The sequence below is a fragment of the Balearica regulorum genome, chromosome 1 (assembly GCF_011004875.1).
Source record: "Balearica regulorum gibbericeps isolate bBalReg1 chromosome 1, bBalReg1.pri, whole genome shotgun sequence".
Classification (NCBI taxonomy): domain Eukaryota; kingdom Metazoa; phylum Chordata; class Aves; order Gruiformes; family Gruidae; genus Balearica; species Balearica regulorum.
Genome location: NC_046184.1, coordinates 101,889,379 through 101,910,052, shown reverse-complemented (window position 1 = coordinate 101,910,052; position 20,674 = coordinate 101,889,379). Strand labels below are relative to the sequence as shown.

General features: G+C 51.1%; 1 protein-coding gene across 7 annotated transcripts in view; it reads right to left on the bottom strand.

Annotated features, from left to right (window-relative positions):
* BCL9 (BCL9 transcription coactivator) overlaps positions 1–11,482 on the bottom strand; it is a 60,399-nt gene extending 48,917 nt beyond the window's left edge. For 6 of the 7 annotated variants that reach the window (XM_075769033.1, XM_075769026.1, XM_075768979.1 and 3 more), the window contains exon 1: positions 11,224–11,481. The gene's annotated coding sequence lies outside the window, so the exon portion shown is untranslated. Of the gene's footprint in view, positions 1–11,223 lie in introns of all 7 variants that reach the window. The other variant, XM_075769019.1, reaches the window with a different exon arrangement.
* Positions 11,483–20,674: the final 9,192 nt, after the last annotated feature.

Here is a 20,674-nt window from a genome sequence, read left to right as displayed (position 1 = left end):
TGTCTCTTTCCGGTGTCTGGACAGCACACTGTGTAACAGGACCCCAGTCCCATATCAGCACTTCAGTATGCACTCTACAAATATTTACTGTCACCAGCAGCCTGCAGAGAGGCCTTCTCAGAAGGACCTCCCCAGGGGCATCTGCAGGGTATGATGGAGGTCTGAGTCAGTGACCTGAGACCCAGTCCTGGGGAGCTCACTGTGACTCACAGTTCAGTATGTCCCCTTTCCAGTCAAGTTTCCTCTGTTATTTTCAAATGCCTCCAATTTGAGGAGGTTAATACACTTTTTCAGAGCAAATCCCATACTCCCATTCAGGGTCTGCCTACATGCAGGGGTCCGGTTGGTGGCCAGCCCTGTATGGCCCTATATGGCCAAGCCTATATGGGAAAAGATGTGGCAGAAAGTGCATGAAAAGTGACGCAGGCCAGAAATAATCTAACTCTTGTCCTCCTGGAGTGCTAGCCACAGGAAAACATCCAGGGTCCCAGCAACAAGATGGGAGGAGAGCTGGGACATTGGCCCTGTCCCCTGCCATCCTGAATGTCTGGGTTGATACCGGCTGCATTTCCAGAAGGAAAGCAAAGGGGTTGCTGCTTACTGCAGGCAGCTGCCAGGTTCGTATCTTCAACCCTCCCAAGAGCCCTGGCTCAGGCTCTTGTTGCACAAGGCAGGGACACATCCCTAAGTCTGAGGTTTAGGAACAAGATGTATTTATTTGTTATTATTTTCGGTTATCTGAGTGCAGTAAAGGTCAGAACACTTATCTTCTGGGGTTGGCTCCTGCTCCCACTCATGTGATTCAAAACCAATTGAATGATTTTTTCCGTACTTCTCAGACAGAAAAAATCCAGTGGGAATGAAACCTGATACAGGGCATTTTCTAAAGAGGATCTGTGGGAAATGAGGATCCACCGCAGTGGAAGGAAGGGGAGGCTTGTGGGCATTCCTGGGTACCTCCTCCCCAGCCCCAATTAAACGCAGTGAAACACGAATAAGTACGGGTGGCGAGGCCATAGCTTTTTACCTAAGTTTTAACCTAAGCTGATCTCAAGGACTGGAGTGGACAGTACCACCTACATGGTACTCCCAAAGCTGTATTTTGGGTGACAAGACTCAAGGACATAGCTGCATGTCCTGTGCCCTGTACACAGGCTGTTCCATAATCTCAAAGATTAATTTATGCAAAACACGGGAAGATGTGCTTTTTCCTTTTGCAGTGAATGACTTCATTAACCTTTCAGGAGCTTGCCAATAGTGAATAGAAGCAATGGGAAAATCACTCTTCTGGGGGAAGGGGACTTGCTGCCGTGCTGCTAACAGCACAGACCTGGGAGAGGCCAAAAACACCAGCAAACGATGGACCCTCATCTAATAATACTCTGCCTTCCCCCCTCGGCTCTCCCAGAGATCCTCCTGTCTCTGCCCTGCTCTTACAATGGTCCTTCTCCCCTAGCTGCTGACAGTTCATGGCATGACCAGAGAGACAAGGAAGCCAGATGGGAAGGCAAACGAGGCAGAGGAACACAATTTTGGAAAGTCTGCGGAGAGACTTAGCCCAGAGGCAGAGCAGGAGGGAAAGAGCAGGTAAAACAGGTGAAGCAGGTATGGAGAGGGAGAGAAACGTCTGTGGGGAAAATGGGAAAAGGTGTATGGCACCTTGCAGGGAGCATGAGGGATACCACCTCAGCGTGCTAAGGAAGGGTCAGTCTCTTGGAGAGACAGAAGGGAAAAATCAGGAACTGTCTAGTTAGGACACCTGACGTTCGTGACTTCTATGACCCTGGAACTGAGTCATGCCTAGCAGAGGCAAAAGTGGTGCTACCCAGAAACAGAGCTAAACTCCACCGGAGGCCAGAAAGTCACCATGCCCTGTCCTGTAGGACACTGAATGAACTTCAGCACACAGCCATCTGTGAGACCTCTTTGTGCCTTGCTGTCAGGAACACCTGATGAGCCCTGATTTGGCCAGCTCTCCCATCAGCCTAGCTGCAGCCACCTCACCCTGCCCTGGGGAAAGGACTTCTCCACACCACATGTCCCTGTTGTGGGAGGCAAAACAGAGTCCATGAAGGGGTATTCAAAAAACCACCACCTTTCAACTGTCACTGCTGGCCAGGATCCTTGCAGCCAAAATCCTGTCCCTGCAGGGAGGTGGTTAAATAGGCTGCATCCACTCTGGCTGACTTGGAGGAAACTCTATCCCACATCAGATAGCGGGATAGCCACTGTGTGGGATCAGGCGGCTCTCGTGCAGATGGGAGAGGGCTTCTCCCTAACGCAGTGACCGTGCTGCCCCTGTCCCATGCAAACAGCAACTCTCATCCTCTGTCAAGCACAGGGGTCCCAGAACAGAGCGCAGCTGTCTTGACCTGCTGGGCGCTGGCTTGCTGGCTCAATGCAATTCTTCCAACAAGACGCAGAGGCCTCCCCAGTTTGGTGCTAGTCCTCTCTCCCTTCCATCACAGCTTCCCCTGGCAGAGCATGGGACCCTGAACTCAGCTGGGAGCGATGCAGGGGGATGGCCACCCTCCTCTTGACAACCACAGATGTTTCCAAGCAGCCAGGCAGAACGCAATCCATGTTTTCAGGGCAGAGTGTCTAGAGCCAGGGAGAAGTTGGGGGAACGGGAGTAGGACAACGGGCCAGGACCAGAACAAGTCATGAGGCTGTGTCCAAGGAGGTAAGGTGACATCAGGAGACAAAATTTGAGACTACGGGCTCCATCAGGCTCCCAGGGAGAAATAAAGCATGCAGACATCGAAGTGACAACCGTGCTGTGGCTCAGAATGAGACCTGAGGCAGCTCTGTCCAAAGCTGGTGGCACAGGAGCGGAGGGAGCCTCACCTTGCCCTGTCAGAGGGCAAGCTCCACCTCGCCTGGCCGGCAGCTGAGCCATGACCACACCGGGGGGCTGCCCGGCCTATCCCACACACCGTCCTTCTCATTCAAACCCTGGCCAGCCAGCCTTGTCGCAAGGTCCCATGTGGCTAGGCTGCAGGGACACGCAGCCAGGGACAAGAAAAAAGAGTCCACAGTGGAGAGACACACAAGGGAGGAATTTGGGGAATAAACTTGAGAGAGGCAATAGGAGGAGCGCATGAATAGTGGGGGAGGGTAGAAGATACAGGGTGAGAGAAGAAAATGACATGAACAGAAGGAAGGGAGCTGCAAATAGAAGGGGATGTGGAACAGCAGAGAGAGACAGATTGCAAGAGCGGTGGAAGTAGAGGAGACCTAGAGGGACAGAATATATGAGAGGAGAAGAGAGGAGAGGAGAGGAGAGGAGAGGGATTTATGGTCTCCCCAAGAAGGAAGAAGAAAACCCTCCACTTTTTTCTCCTTAGCTTTCAAAGGTTTTGCAAAAGCAGACCGAAGAGTTGTCATCCTCATTTTAAGAAGGAAGGAACTAAGGCACAGAGACTGAGAGGCAGTGAAAGAGTGAGATGGTAGAAAGGAGCTTAGCTCCCTACTTAGTCTTCCGTCAAAGATGCAGATGAAGAACAATCTTGACTTTCTTCTCCTGAGCCCACAAGAGACAGCCCACTACCCAAAGATGGTAGGAAGAGAGCCTGCTAGAATGAGATATAAACCAAAGTAGCACAGGAGAAACAGCAGCACCTGCTCTTTTTCACCAACACCAAACTCTCTGGACATCTGGATTTAGACATATTCAGCGTAAATTAAACTAGAACACACCAAAACAAGCCAGGTCTGAGTGCTTACATGGAGAATTACCCACGGGGAGAAGAAGCTGCAGCATGGGTTCAGGTTCTTGCCAACTCTACCAGCTTAGAGCCAGCTGCAAGCAAAACCAAAGACGGGTGCGCAGGAGGCTGCACAACAGGGCTCTGCTCCTCCAACGCTCACTAACACCTTTCATTTGCACCTTTTTTCCTTAGGTGTCTAATATCTATCCAGCTTAATTTGTACCACCTTGATGTTTCAACTGCTACTATAGAAAATGGGGGTTTTGTGCATACAAACAAACACCAAGCCCCTACTGCCACGTACGCCTGAGCCGAATATAGTTTGTAAAAGCCCTGAATAAACCAAATACCCGGTGCCTGTTTGCACTCCTGTACACACATGGGCAAACAGAGCTTCCCAGTTACTCACAGCACACAGGAACCCAAAGGATCCGGTATTTTCCTCCCCTCAGACACCACCACTTTATGGCTTGCTAGCACAGGAATTGTCTAGGATTCCCTTGTCAATGAGTGACGAAGGTCTCTCTGCTATAAACTGATGTTAATGGTAGGTTGTGTACCTTGTTTGTTTATTGCCGAGGAGGAATGTTTGTCGTGGCTGTCAAGTTTATAAAAATATTTCCATGACTTCAGACAGCTTGGCATTTTTACATGCAGCTGAGAGAGTGGGTGAATGTACAGATGAAAAATTGAAGAAACATTATTAAGGCAGGAAAGAGAGTATCTCCTAGCACCACCAAGATGGCTTAGAAAGGCCAGGGAGGTCAGAGACATTTCTGAATAAAATGCATTTTTTTTTCCCCTGGGGGTATCTGAAGAGCTGGCAATAATTAAGCTTTACAACACCTTTCTGGAGTAGATAAGTCAGCTGAGGCCATCTGAGGTTAAAGGACTTGCCCGTGATCACACACAGCAAATCAGTGGCAGAGAGGAGAATTAAATTCTACAAGCCTAGCTTCCATTATGCAAGTCCTACACACCTGGCTGATATTCAGATCAAAGGACGGGAGCTGTGCCGACCGTGGACCTGACTGTCAAGCACAGGTCCTCCAAGACAGTATAGCAATCGGGCAAAAAGCTGAGTGGTAGGTATCCACCCTAACTTAAAGATGGTAATTGTGAAAACAAGTGACAGAAGGCTGGGAAGCAGTGCCTAGTTACGAACTGTGGTGCCAAGTGGATTAAATATACATCGATAGATTCAATTACAAAGAGCAGCATGCAAAATGGAAGTGACTGCAGTGAAGGACCCAGGATGGCAAGAAATAATCCCAAAATATAATCACGGGTTTTGGTAGGAAGAAATCCATGCTTCTGGACCTCGTGGAAAAGGTGCAGCCTTCTATCTCCAGGGGGACTGTCCCAGGCCACTCCGGGCAGTGAGCGGACAGTGACACCCAAGCCCCGAGGGCAGGTGAGAAGCCTGTGGGACTCAGGTTTAGTGGGCTGAGAGAGATCCATATCATCTAATGCCGAGAGTGGCCCTTTGTTATCGCTGTCACCAGAGAAGCCAGAGAGTGAAGTGGTGGAGAAAGTGAGCTATTCCCCTTCCCCTGCCCCCCACCCCGGCCGCCCCTGCCTTGCCAGAGCACTCGTGGCTGAGATGCACCCTCTGAGTGAGGAGGAGGAGGAGGAAACCTGTTCCACACTTCAGTCTGTGCTGCCCTGGGCTGGAGATGAAGTAGCCGGGCCCTCACTGCTGTCAATATTCAGCCTTGCATCCATCCGTGTGCAAATGCGTGATCTGTTTTGGGAAGCCCTGAAATTACTGGATTTAGCAGAAGGCGAGGCCAGATCCTGACACCACTGACCAGCTGAATGGTTCAATACTCCTCGTTTGTGGCAGGAATGGAAGCCCACCTCTTCACTTTCCTTCACCCATGCATTTTCCTAGGATTTCAAAGAGTTATGAAATTATCATTGTACCCCCCGCCCAACTTCATCTTGCACTTGCCACAACACATGTGCCACCCCGTTCGCTAGTAAAGATTTAATTTCCTCCTCCTTCTTGGAGAAAAAATAGCAAGGATAATCATTCAGCACTCCATGCACACAGCTGCCACCTGAAAAATGCAGGTGAACGCAGTTTAATGGAAAGGCAAGTAGAATCTCAGACCATTTTTTGTACCTGGAGAACTAGACCAGCAGTATTTTGCATGCAAGATTACAGGTCTGTGTGTAGTTGCATTTTCACATTCCATTACTGCAATTGCACACGGCCAGTTACGTGCCTTAGCAGCAGCTTACAAAAGCAATTGCTGCTAAACATACAAAATCCAGCCCCCAGATGCACACACGCAAGACTGAAAGACTGGTCCTTATTTTTCTGCTACAGAAAAAACATGTCTTTGCTAGCTGCCTGCCCCCTGCGCAAACACCACACCAGTGTATTTCCTTGCACTTATACTTGTATGTTGATCCGCATATTCATTCAAGCCTTGCAAGAACCTAAAATACACACAGCATTTTGCAATTAGAAGCGTCCCAAAAATGCAAAAAAGCCCCAGTTTTTGCATAAAAAATTCCTCTCCCAGCAAGCAACTGTAACCACCTCTCCAGCTAGAATGTGCTGTCTGTTTAAGGCTCCAGAGAAACACGGCGCTAACCCTTTAAGACAGTAAGAGATGAATACTTTTTTTCATTTAAACTATAGGGGAGTTTTACCTAGATAGACTGCAATTTCCTGAGCTCGAGTCTGGCAAAGTGCCCAGGGCTAAGACCACCCCCACCCCCCACCCCCTTTCTTTTGGCAAAAATTACCATGGCGTCTTTAATAGTCAGAAGTAGTTTTTAGAGTTTTGTTTTTACAAAAGATGCCGAGACAAAACTCTCAGCTGTAAGCAAGCCCGGGTACTGCAGAATTTCTTCCAAGAACTAAACTGATGTACGACGTCCTAAGCGTACTATCCCCAAATACCCTACCAAGGGATGGTTCAGTACTGAGTCAGAAGGAAGCGGACTGAATCACAAATAGCCATTCCTGCAAACTGCTCTCCCCCACACACCCCAAGTTTACAATCTGAGCAGTGACCAGGTTGCGGTTAGCTTGGGAGAGCTGATGAGATCACAGTCTGGGGAGATACAGCCTCAGACAGCCTCAAGTTTTTGTTAATCGGCTCCTTGTTTTGTGTGGAGACACGGACAGCAGTTGTTATACCAGGTTTACCATATGTTTATAATATTGTTGTTATGGGAATACATGTACAGTCCATGTCACTGGCAAGTTGTGCTGTTTTCTGCTGGAAGGACAAAACAGAATTCACTGTCCAACAGAGCGCCGAGTGTGCACATACTTCTAGCAAAATTTATCGTAGCGTGAGTCACGCTCAGTGCAAAACCGCACACTTTGTTCGTGCGATGGTGTGCGAGCCCGCCGTAGTGTCTGCACAGGAGCACGCAGCACTTCACAACCATACGCAGGCAATTTGGTGTGCTGCTCCTTCTCTGGGAGGTGGGCAAGCATTACCCCCATTTTACAGATTTCAGCAGGAAGACCGATCCGAGCTTTAAAACAATTTGCCTAAGGCTGCCCATCAAATCAGCATCAGGATCGCAAGTTCTGCAGGACCTCCATGTCCAAGACCACTATTTCTCAAACGGGATAAGTGAAGGATAAAGCAGGAATGACGTTAACTCAGTTACGTACATAAGTCCACATCACATAGCAGAAATATTTGCTTTCCCATGTGTCCCAAAATGGTGTTTAGGGCAATGAGTTTGCTTACAGAACACAGGAATAATGTGTTTGTGTGTGTGAGACTGTCATCAAAATTACGACGCCTGAGATGCCTGCACCCTTAGGTGTAGGGCAGGGAGCATCAGCGAGTGGTGCTCACATCTCCGGTGGGTAGGAGCAATGTCGCAGGCTCAAGTGGCTCTGCCATGCAGAAGCAGCACCAAAAAACTGCTGAGGAGAAATCCTCATCCGACAGCCCCCAACACACAAAATCCAGGCTGAAGGAGTGAAATACATTTTGTTTACTGCCAGCCCCACCAACTCCTGAGCCACCAAAGATCTCGGAGGCAAGAGCAGCTGACTGGAGCAATGCACAACCAGTTCAAAGGGAAACCAATTTACCTGTTTAGTCTCCTTCTAGACATCAGCAAACAGCGTAAGAAATGGCCAACTCCCCTCCCCGCCTCCCTCCCCCCCGCTGGCCCTGACACGTTGCCATTTTCTGTCCCTGTCTCCACGCAGCTAGTCACATCCCATGCCGTAGTTGAGGAGCAGCGTGCAGGGTTTAATTGTGCACGCGTTCTCTGGGAAAAGGGTGGCATGGGATGCAACCGACTGTCCACAAAGGAGCGGAGCCAGGAGGCCAAGGCTGGTTATTGGCCTCCAGTCATCCTTGCTGATCGGTGCGTCGAGGATTTTAAAGCGCGTAGCTGATCAGATCAGCAGCTTGTCCTAGAAGGAGAAAAGTGACATAAAATATGCACAAGCCTTCCTTCTGTCCTGACAGCAGGTTGAGTTTTCAGATGATGTGGAAACAGCAGCCTGCTCTCCTCCCCCCAACATGGTCTCCTCTCACGCCTTTGCTGCAGTGCTGCTGTCTTGTTCCTCACTCTGGAGACTCCGCTCCCTCCCCAGCCTTTGTGCCAAGGCTCAGGCTCTGGCCAAGGGGGCTCCATGCCACTGTTTTTATGCCCACTCAGCCCTTGGCCTTTCTTCTCAGCATGCCAAGCGGGGGCTCATTAGTGTTCCCTGTTGTTAAGCTTTTGTGGCTCAAGCCCATCCAGCACCAAGCTGGAACAGAAAGGGCATCAAATACCCATCCAGGGGCGTGCAAAACTTCCCCGTGCCACCAGCCCAGCTGGAATTCAAACAGCTGATCTCAGAGAGGAAAGATGGAGCGTGCATGCGTGTGATCTGCGTGTGCAGGAGCAGCATGGGATGAGCAGGCGCTGCTTCAGCTTCTTCCCAAAGAGAGCAACTTTGAGTACGTTTGACCCGAGATCAGTCCTCTGCATGTGTATGTGCATAACATTTTTATGGCGTCGCCTGTGCACACAATGTCTGTGGTATGTGCCTGCTCTGTCACAGGAACGCTGCCGTGAACAGAAAAGCTAAAACATGGCACATACTGGTTTTAAGTCTCAGCTGCCCTGCGCCTCACAATGTAATTCGTGCTATTGCAAAGTTGGCTGTCAAATACTACTGCTACCAGGCTGATAGAATAAGCTATTATGTAAACTGAAGAAAACATGAGAATTGGGCCGTGTCTGTGCAGGAACCACGCTTACAATGTGTGCATGTTGCCCCTCAGGAGGAAGAACATGCTACACAAGCAGGTGTGTTTGCACAAACTTGCTGTTTCCATGCATAAGGAGGGGCTGGGTGCGCGGGCGCATTCACGATAAAGCGTTATTGCATCCCCACACATATTTTCACAAGGGATGGGTATTTTGTCCTTGCTGTTGCCAGACTTCAACATAATTAACAGAAATTTACAGAGACATTTTAACAGAAGGTCCCCCTACCAGAGAAACTACCTATCAAAAACACAAGCCGCATGCTCCCTCCCCATCCCCTCAGCTGCAACCCTTGCCCAAGTCGCTATCACCCCTTGAGCTGGCTACAAAGATCTCTTCCACCTACCAACTGCCCAAAACTCTGCCGAGTCAGAAAACTCAACCTCGGCTTTCTTCAATGCCAAAAAGTCCTGCTACATCACGTTGAGCTTAGCTATGCTCCATCCTTGCTTGTGTCCTAATTCAGTTCAAAATTTCCCCTCTTTTTAAAGCCCTCCAAGGAGCCGGTCCAAGGTCTTCCTTGGACATCCTTCCTCCCCGCTCCCCCATCTGTCTACATCCTCTCTCTGCAGGTTTTCCACCCAGCATCGGAACCGTAGGTGCCAGAGCCACCTCCTCCTCCTCCCCAAGTCCAGCTGCCTGGAACAGGCATTTTTTCTCCCTACCTCACTGCCTGACAAGTCTCCTTTCAAACATGATCTGATACTTCTCCCCCTCCTGTGACGATAAACCTCAGTCTTTCTCCTTGCTTCTCACATACCTCCATCACTGGACTCCCTGACTGTAAAGCATGCGGGATAAAGGTATCATGGAAAACGTTACAGCAAATCATGGGCTTTTGCTTTGATTCTTTTCCTGCTTATTTATTTATTTTTTGAAGGGAGGTAACAAGTCAGAGAGAAGCTGGCTGAGATTTCTGCCGTACATTTTTTTTGCAGCAGCAAGATCCTCCATCTTCCTTGCTGGATTGAATAGGGTCTCAGGACAATTTAGACTCCCTCCCCCATCTCCCATTCCTGCTCATATTCTTCAACACATGATGCTCTCCTCCCAGCCTTGACTGGGAAAGCACATATCCTCACTCTCTCCCCCTCTTTCAGCTCTTGCCTTGCTTAGGTTGTGTCGGGACATTAGGATGACGAACATTTGTGCAGCTCAGATTCTTGTAGGTTATTTTTTAACAAAATAACTAGAATCAATGAAACCTGAATGATGGCAGATGACAAACTTAAAAGACCTTGCAAGGATGCACAAAGTGTACTGGGAGGCTTTCTGCATCTCATGCCAAAAGGAAAAAATAACCCTCCAAATTTTAACCAAACCCAGTGCCGATGCTGTAACGAGGCCGAGCGTGAGGATCGGGGTTTCTCTCCCCTCTGCTTTTTTTTTTTCTCTTGCACATTATCACCTCACCAACAGTAGGTTAACAGCCACAAAACCTCCAGCAAGCAAGCAAGCCGGCTTCACACTGCTGCTCTCTCGCCGAGCTAGATATTTACTTGCTGATAAACGGCAATTGTAAATACATCTCATTTAATCTCCCAACATCCAGGAGGGGAAAAAAACATCTCCCAACCCCGCGGCAGACTTTCCGGCTTTGCCCGGCTCCGGAGGCAAAGGGATGGAGGAGTGACAAAAGACCCCGGCTTTCCACCCTCCCCCGGACCGCCCGCCGCCCCCGCGGGGCTTCACCCTGGCGCAGGGCAGCGGGGAGGGCGGCCGTCCCCGGCTCCCCCCCCCCCCCGCCCCATCCTCGGCCCGCCACCCCCCAAAAAGCCGCCGGGACAGAAGCCAACAGGTGGAAGGAGCTTTTTGTCCCTTCCGCGCTCGGTCCCGGCTCTCTCCCCCCGCCTTGCCGGTACCGGGATCCCTCCGGCCACCGCGATCCCTCCCTGCGCGCCGCCGCCGACGGGGGGAAACTGAGGCACAGCGCCGCGGGGACGGCCGCCGCCGCCGCCCGCCCGCTGCAAAACTTTCCGGCCCCCCGCCGGGCCGAGCCGGGCCGGGCAGCGTGCAGGGGCTGACTGCGGCACCACAGCCTCCTGCCCGCATGCACACATGCCTGCGCGCACACGCCGCCCCCCGCTGCTGGCAGCCGGGCCGCGCCGCGCCGAGCCCAACCGGGGGAGCCGGCGGCGGGGAGGCGGCCCCGGGGGCGGCGGCGCCAGCCATCGGCCCCCCGCCGGCAGCGCGGCGCGCAGGCTGCCCGGGGGCGGCGGGGCCGAGCCGAGCCGGGGCGGGCGGCGGGGCCGGCGCTTACCTTCCTCAGGCGGCGAAGGCGCGGAGCGGCATGTCGGGGGGCGGCGGCGGGGAGCGGGACCCTGCCGGCGGCGCGGCCTGCGCTCGCCGGGCGCTAGGGCAGCATCAAGGCAACTTAGGGGGAACCCTTGCGGGGCCTATTGTCTGCGCGGGGCGGCGGGGCGGCGGGGCGGCCTCCCCCCGCGGGCGCCGCGGCGCTTGGTACGGCCCAGGCATTCATGCCAAGCGGCTTTCACACATGGAGGCTTGTCTCCAGCGGCTGCTGACAAGCCACAAACAAGACGTCCCCCTCCCTCCTCCTCCTCCTCCTCCTCCTGCTTCTGCCTCCTCCCTCCTCCTCCTCCTCCGGCCTCCTCCATGCGAACTCCCAACTCCGGTGACAGGCGGGCGGGCCGGGCCTCGCCGCCGCCTCTCCTCGCACCCGCACCCGCCGGGGCGCAGGGGCAGGGAGAAGGCCGCCCGCTGCCTCCCCGGGAAAATGGCAGGCGCCTGCCCCGCTTTGCCCCCCGCCGAGCCGGCCCCGGGCCTCGCCGGGAGGGTGGGGGGGGTTCCAGCCTCCCGCCTCCCTCAGCCGGCATGCCGGGCTCCGGCAGAAAAACGAACAGGAAATCTGCGAAGTACATAATACAGGTCCACCGCATCCCTCCCAAGCACCACCGCTAACTATGTTTTCCAGGGCTCCGGCTCCTCGGAGGTCGTTATCAGCAGAGGAGCTGAAGGAGAATTTGTCGGATTCCCCCCCAAGGTCACACGAATAACCTCGCGCACCAAATGGTGGAGACCCAGCCCCAGAGGCCTCTGGGTCAACTTCATCCCGCAGCTGCCAGGCCTCTGCACCGCAACGCGGTGGCAGGAGGCGGGAGAGAAGGGCGAGGAGAGGAATCACAAAAAATGAAGCCTCGTGGGCTCCCAAAAATTTTTGCAGCCCCTGGCACTGTAAGGCAAGGAAGCCTAGCTGTCCAGTGGGAAAGTCTGGGTGTCTCCAGGCATGGCTGGCTCTGATGACCCGAGACACCCAAAAAGGGTCTTGCCCAACAGCAGGGCCATGTTGGGTCTGGGCTCGTGGAGATTTGGCCATAGTTGTTTTGGTGACTTCGGCTGAGAGGGTTCCCTGGACATTGGGGTTTGTACGCCCTCCATCCAGAAAAAGCTAAACCAAAACATAGCCAGCGTGAATCATTAAACTCTGTGCTGCCTTACGTGCGGGTTCAGCAAGGTTCACCCGGCCCAGAAAGCAAACCACATGACCGACTGTCATACGTTTCATAACAAAACCACAAAACTCAATCTCAAAAAACACATCCCTGTCCAGGGACAACAAACGTTTTTTTTTGTGAGTCTCAGCAGAATAGATCTACGGAGCCCAGAAGAGTGTTGCACAAGCATCAGCTCGTTTCATTTAATAAAAATAATTATAATAATCGTAATACCACTTGGATAGCTTTTTTTTGTCCGATGATTTCAAAGACCTTTTACTAACCTGGACAAGTATTTTTATCTTTAACAAGTGGGAAAACAGATTCAGGCAGATGAGGTGACCTACCCAAGATTATCTTCTGAACCTGTTTCAGAAGGGAGAATGCACATTTTTCAACTCAAGAGCTCAACAGAAAAGCCACTTCCCAAAAATAGAGCTCCTACAATCCCCTCAAACTCAAAAGTTTCATAGGATTCAGGGTGTCACTGTGAGAAATGTTAACCAGGTCTAATTTGTAGCTTGGATACTAGGACAGATGCAAATGAGGTGCTTCCCAGGAAAGAGAAATAGAGGTCAAGTGAGGAAGGAAGACTGCAACCAAGAATAACTGGGAAGGGAGGAGAAGAGCAAAGTCAGGAGAGAAGGCTGGAAAATCAGAGACAATCTTACAAATTTTCCAGCTTGAAGAACAGGGTAGCGCCAAGAGATCTGGATGAAAGGACTGAAGGCAACGTGGAGAATATAAAAAGGTGGAAGAACGTACAGTCTAGAGTTGGACAGGCAGGAAAACCAAATCATGACATTTGCAGTCGGGTGCTTGGGAGTTGGCAGAGTGCGCTTTCACCAAAGCTTTGGGCAAAGCTGTCGGTGAACCCCCCCTGAGCAGGCTGTGGGGAGCAGTGGGGGCAGGCACAGAGTCCTCAACAGGACTCTCAGCCTGGCAAGCACTGGGAGCACGGCGCTGTGAGTCCCCAGAAGAGGATGGCTGCCACACTCATCTGGTTGAAAGCAAAGGCAGATTATATGCAGAGTGGTCATCACATCCAGCTTCATCTCCCGCAGTCTCCGCAATGGGATGCAGGGCAGCAGGGTCTGCAGCAGTACATGCTCTCAGCAGCAGGGCTCTGACACCTCTCCTGAGCCTAACATCCAGCTCAAGATTTCCGACTCTTTTAAGGGAGAACAAAAGCCTCTCTGTATTGTCACAGGTTGAAGCCTGATTATTTCAAGTACCCACATTGTGCTAATGGTGAAAAACAACCCAGGGCTAAACTCACCGTCTCTGGAAAGGCTGTACCCAATAGATAGCCTTTCCCTGCTGCTCCAAGTCTCACTCTTCCAGGTCGTTTTTGAACCTTGATGAAGATGACTTGGTTGTCCTTTCCAGTCCCTGGACTTCCTAATGCCTAATCAGCTCTGGGTGAGGCCATATCTTCTTGCAACTGATGAGAGCTGCTGCTCTTGGCAGGGTGGATTTTCCCTCTTCCTTCATTTCCATAACGTTTCTCTTCTGTTTACTTTCCCATTGCTCTCCTCATGGCCCCAATTCAGGACAGCATGTAAGCACATGTTTAATCTCATTGATCTCATGGCACTCCATGTACGAAGGAAAACATGAGTCCCTTTGCCCAGTGCCTGCTTATGAATTTTACATTAAAGAGACATGAGGTAGAAGTCAGGAGTGGTCTCTTGAGTGGACTGGAACATGGGCTTCCCCCTCCTCTCCGCTGAAACCCTGAACAGCCAGGCTGGTGATTCCTGCAAATGCTTCCTCTCTGGGGGGGGTGTGTGTGTGTGCTCAAGGAAGCCACGACTCTTTTAAGAAAATCATAACGCCTTTGGCAGAAGAGGTGAGTATGCCCTCTCTCTCCAAAAGAGCCAGCAGCTTGGGAGCTGGATCCGGTCCATGGGAGATGCAGACAGGAAAGCCCTGGGGCAGAGGAGGCAGTGCAGGCTGGGTCTTCCATATCCTCCATGGGTGCTTTAACCCCTTTGGACACTGCACCTTAAAAAGAAGCATCAGCCTCTCTGGGGGCTTGCACAGAGTCCATTCGGCGTTTTGTGGCCAGCTCCTCCTGCTGCTGCTGCTGTGCTTAGCCTTGTCAAGTGGGAGGCTTTCCCACGTAGGTGCAGAGCAGAGCTGCTGAAGCCATGGGGCCTCACTGTCAAATCTGGTGGGCCTGAGGAGTCTGGGCATCCCCAGCACCAGGCATCAGCTGAACAAGGGTTTGCAGGATCCTAATTTGCACTCAGATGTCTAAAATTCACCCGTGTCCTGCTTTAGGAGACCAAGAGCTTCCTTTTATTTGGCGCATCATTTGTCAGGTAGGAATTACAATGCCCCTTTCTTGCACTTCTATTAATTTAGATTATATGGTGCAGTATTTTTGGGGGGAGCAGGGAAATAACACCTTTTCACTATGTGCGTGTACATTGTCTTGTGTAATAGGGCTCCGACCCCAGTTGTATTGTTTAGGTGGCTGCTGTAGAACAAGTAGCATGTAATAGGATAGTCTAGCCTCCATACATAGGAATATACCTAAGTTTTCTTGTCTACTGCACTGAAGAATTCAGCTGTTCCCTCCTCTACAAATACATTAAGAATGCATAAAAAAAGACCCCTATGTTTGTCCTATTTCCCAAGCAGGAATACATACACCTGCACCATATAGACATTCTGCGCATGCAGGGTAGGCCGGATACCTTTAGAGCGCACTGGGCATACTGTACATATGCAGATCATCTGCACAGCATATGCACAGCATGTCTGACAATTCTTGGATTCGTTAGACATGCTATACAGTTCACCTCCCCAGTGTGCAGTCGACCTATCCTGAATTTCCGGATGCTCAGCAGCCCAGCCATCTGAAAGGCTTGATGGGCATGTGGAAACTCTGGATAAACGTATGTAGCATTGAGATTTTATCCCAAGAAAATTCCCAGGTGGAGAAAGACAAGATGTCCAGTGAAATACACACACGTGGAAGCTCACAATGCTGAAAAAGGAGGGGTGGTTCATCTGTAACTGTGCAGCAACCGTCCATACCTCTTCTGATCTATGCTGCTCTGCCTTGCCTAGCAGTTCTTCTTCTTAGTCGAGTGCCCAGGCTGTTCTGAAAGATGGGAGTTTTGTGTCTAACTCTGCTGCTCTGAACTTGCATGGATCTTTGTGGTTGCCCGTACACATACATCCCATCTTATAATGTGTAGGCTGGTTGTAATTGCTGCCTGTCCCTCTGTCCCTTGGAGCAGATGTTTTGAAATGCTGTGCTTGGTCACATTTTGCAGCACTTTGGAGAGTCTTTTGCTCAGCCCCATTAGTTTTTCCCATTGTTAATACAGCCCATCTAATTAATTTGCCAGAGATGCTTCATTCCCAGTCAGACCTCGGACAAAATATTCTTAAGAAAATCTTGGGAATCCCATTATTGCCAATTTTCAAGCCATCTGTTACTTTTCTTAAAGTCCCTGATCTTGGATTCATGGGCTTATGCAAGAATCTCAGCTTTCACTAAAAAAGGAAAAGTAACTTTTCCAGCTCATGAAAGGCTCCAACACTGGAATAGCAGAAAAGGACTCTGAAGTGATTGTGTGTTTATTTTCAAGACAGATTTCTGAGCTCATGCCCTGATTTGCAGGTCCTGCCTCTCAGCATTGTTTTCTGGGGGTGACAGTGCACTGTTCGGCTGGTTTTAGACCTTTCTGCTGGAGGCAAAGGATGCGCCGTGGATTGGGCAAGAGAAGGGCAGCTCTGGAGAGGTATCCTGAAGTCTTCTCAGCCGGAGGGGGGACTGTTCCTCTTGCAGTTGCATTGTTTTATGGTGGTGTCATGCAATGAGTTGGTGCCGGTTGTGGTTGTAACCAGCAGGCGGAGCTGAGCTGAATAAACAAGAGTGAGCTATTCATAGCTGTGAAGAGGGCAGAGCGCTCCTCTCCTAGCAACACAACCAGAAGAAGAGCAGAAGAGCTTTGCCCAACTGGGGAAGAAATGTGTGCGCAAAATGTTGATGTTCCTCCCTTCCCGAGCAGTTCCCGCTCCATTGCCGTGCGATGCCTGGAGACCTCTCACCTGCCCTGCTCCCTCGCTCCAAAACCACAGTTTGATCTCAGTGATGTGCTCGTGCAGGTGTGGCAAGGTCTGTTTTCTAGGGTTTGACAAGTGAAAACGTCTTTTTCTGTTTTAAAAAGACAAACAGATGAGAGGTGAAAGGTGGGGGGCAAACCTGCGCTGTGGGCTGCGGCACCCGGGAGCTCCTTGCAAGGGCAGGAGGAGCAGGGATGCACACTGCCCTGCTGCCTGTCTCACCCTCGGTTCGGAGTGCCCGCAACCAGCTGGAGGGCTGCTCTGTTATGCCATTTCTCTGCTCACTTCTCCTTATCAGAAGGCCAGTTGCATCAACACCTGCACGTAGGGCCTGGCGTGGTTTTTGGGGGGATAGGAAATCCTAGGACATAGCTCTGGAAGCTTTGGATTGTGGGTATGTGATGAAGCCCACAGCAGGGGAATAATACCGGGTAAATGTGCAGGGACGTTTTGCAAAGGAAGCTAGCACACCCAGCCGTTTGAAAAATTAGGCATGTAGTAGCAAGGTACTGACAAGTGTTCCACACACCTGTAACACAGCCAGTAAATCAAGCGAAAGCATTTGTCAGCTCGTCGTTAGGAGAGTAATGAGGTAAGTACAACAGAATTTAGGGCAAGCAAAGAAGCCAGCACCCATCGCAGGAGATATCGCCAGAGAAAAAGAGGAGTCAAACTTTAAAAGAAAACGTATAGACCCAGTCCCTAATGAAGAGCATCCCTTGCTCTGACCTCTGCATGGCAAAGACATACAGCCTCTGGGAAGGACCAAGTCTGCCTTCGTCCTGCTACTGCCATATAATGATAGACGCAGAGTCCTCAGCCCTTAGGACCACGCGCTTCTGATTTTACCAGTCCACACGCCTAACAAATGCCCCCAAATCAGCATCCAGGTATTTTGATCTGTGGCACACCGCGACAAGCAGATTGTTGACAGACATCTTAGTTTTCCAGCAAGTTTTCAATCTGCGATCTTAATAAATCATTGGGAACAAAAAAGGAGGGGGGGAGTCATAGGCACAATTACAATGTCTATCCGAAAGCTGCATACTAGGCTTCCAGATCTCTCGCAAAACATGCCACCACTTGAACTCCAGGAGTAATTATCTTTTATGGAGTTGGCGAGGAGAGAGGGCCTCGACTCATAGTTTGCCATTTGGTTACAAACTATTTGCTAAATAGTAGGAGAATGATCAAACCCAGGAATCCTGAGTTCTGCTCCTAGCTATAGGACCCAGAGGTTAAAAGAGCAGAGGGGCCGACTGAGTCACGTAGATATAGCCCATCCAGAATAAAGGCAGAGTAGCTGAAGGGGTAAGAGAACTGTATTCTAGTCTTCGTTTAATTTGGCATTGTGGGAGGGTTAGGCGTGCAGGGGGTCACAGATCGAAGCCTTGGTCAGCAAATAAGGTTAGGAAGTGCCCTGAAATATAAGTGAAATAGCAGTAGGGTAAGCAAGCAATGTAATGTGTGCTTGCTCCCTCAGTGCAGCCTCCCCCAGTCTGCAGGAAATTCAGCCTGGGACTCTCACTCAGTGTACCTGATTCAGCAGAAAAAGCAAAAGCCTGGTACAGCAAAGACTATGTGATAGAAACAATGACAAGACAAGAGAGAGCAAAGAAAAATGAACAATTGATTTAATGCCACCTTCATTTGTATTTAAATAAATAAATATGCCAATAGAAGGCTCTAGGCACCTTACCACACAATTAACACAGCCAAAGAGAAACCAAACTACACACCACTCCCAAGCAGCTTGAAACGATTATCCAGAATGTGCTCTGTCACCTCCCAGAGGAAAAAAAGACTTGCTCCAGCCCTCCCAGTCTTTCTCCTCAAAGGGCACCATGTGCAGTAGGCTTGCCCTGTGGACTTTGGCTGGGAAAGAGGGACAGCACACCCCTGACAGCCGCTGCTGGCCTGCCAGGGACCCCCCTCACGCTCTGCCTGCCCGCGGGCCGAGGAGCCAGGCGACGCTCCTAGTGACTAGTGCCTGGGAAGGGGATGTAACGTGCTGCTCTTCTTTCTCTGGCAGCGCTTAGCAGGAAAAATGTTGGCTCACCCAAGATCCTGTTGACACTGAAGAATATTGGTGGCCCCGGCATAACAAGCTGAAAAACTTCTGTGTCCTAATGAAAAAAAGAAAAAAAAGTTATTTCACCGGCAGTTAATTCACTCACAGGACTGTTACACGCTCCAGGCTCATAACGTTGTTAGTGTTTCCCCCACCACCATGCAGTTTGAATTGTTTCTGTTTTCCATTAGCATCTCTTGCCCAACACCGCAGCTGCACACCCCCCCGCCCCCGTCTCCGCCGGCAGGGACGGGGCTGGAGCTGACAGTCCTCCCGCTCCCAGCCCTCTGCTCAGCAGGAACCGTCGGCCGCCTTCCCCTGCCTGCACCCAGCACTTGCAGCAGGCAACCAGCACCGACACCGCTGCCTGCGCCGGGCTCCATGAGGCAGGGACATGCCAGGCGCCAGGGATTCGGGCAGGGCTGCGCATGTTTTGAGTGCAGTGCCTGGGTGCTCGCAGTGTGACGGGCACTTACCCCACCAGCAGCAGTTACACGACGGGCAGAGGTCAGTGCTTGGGTCCAGGTGGATGAGCGTAGACCACAGCTCTTAACCAGAGACAGGTTTTCCAGTAATCAAATTCCAGCGCTAAACCAGTTGCCGAGTTGCTCTCAGAGAAGGGGCAGAGTGCTCCAAAGTCACCTGCGAGTGAACGGTTTGTGCTGTCGGAGGGTCCCTCGTGTCCCCTCTCACGAGCCCCAATGATCCCCAGCCCAACCTTTCACCCAGGAGCCCCTGAGATGGTACAGTGCTGCAGAGCAAGCTCAGGGGCATGCATCAGGCCAGGACAATGGATCAGGGACTGGGATGAGGCAGAGGAATGGCATGTACCTGTGTGTGTGATGGTTCAAAGAAAGCTAGCAAAGCTGGGGCATACAGCTAGGACCCAGAGTAAGAGGGCGCAGAGGCTGGTGCCATGAGTGGGGACAGTAGAGGAATTAAAACTCCAAGCTGCTAACTGGTGGTTTATTACTGATTTTTTCCCGCCCAAATATCTGTTGCTATTATCAGGTAAATTAACAAACGCAGTTGCTGGAAAAAACTCTGCTGCAGTAATGGCTCTCTGCTGTCATTAGCCTGAGCTACCTGCTCCAGATTCAGCATGAGCTGGTATCTAGACCATCTAGGTGACTGCAGAGGTGCTAAGGTGCAAGCCCAGACTGGCACAACCCATGGTGCTGAGCACCGCCAGGTCAAAAGAAAGAGCCTACCTGTGTAGGCATGGTAAGGACCAGCGCAGTAGCTGGTTCTCCAGACCTCTGGCAGATCTGGTGTGAAAAGGAGCGCAGCCTTTACGTCACGTGCGAGCCAGGTACAGAAGACTGACATAACCTTCCGCCTTGGTAGCCTGGCAGAACTTGAAACACAAGTGGTCTTGAACTGCAGATAGTGGTTTTGCTAGGTTATTCTTTACATCTCAGCTCTGGCTCTGCCCTCGTAGTTGACCTCTGACCATCTGCTCTGACAAACACCTAAAGTCCTGCAGGATGAAATGACAAAGAGGAGGCTTTCAATGCTCCAGTTACTTCCATTTGTCTTTGGGTTCTCTACAGGTTCACAGTCACCGACCATAACAATAACCAGAGTGATCCTTATGAAGCAAGGCAGGGTTGTCAAACAAGGGGCAGGTCCGAAAGTACCTGGGAATCACAGATGGATACATCTCTACAGTGATGGGGATGACACGTGGTGACAAGGCAATCCTTAATCAAAGCTACCCCTCACGCATCTGGTAGGTCAGCCAATGCCCTGAAGAGCCAATCTGCATGGTCCTGCAGCGTTTGCCACATTGGTGACACTGACACCTATGCAGTACAGAGAGTTAGCTCTGCTGCTGCTAACTGTACCAGAGCATACAGGCATAGCAGAGCTGGTGGGACATGAGTTGGCTTGGGTCCAGAACTAGTTCTGCTGCCTCAGTTCAGCCGTGTGCCTTCTGTAACAAGCCTTACCCTTATTACTTTGTGCGCAGCTTCAAAGAGCTACCACGGCTCCGTGGGATAAAAGCCAGAGCTTCATGGTGCTGCACAGGCATAGTGACTTGGGTCTTCACTGGCATGGGCATCCTTGCACCACCTTTTGCATCACAGTCTCAAGAT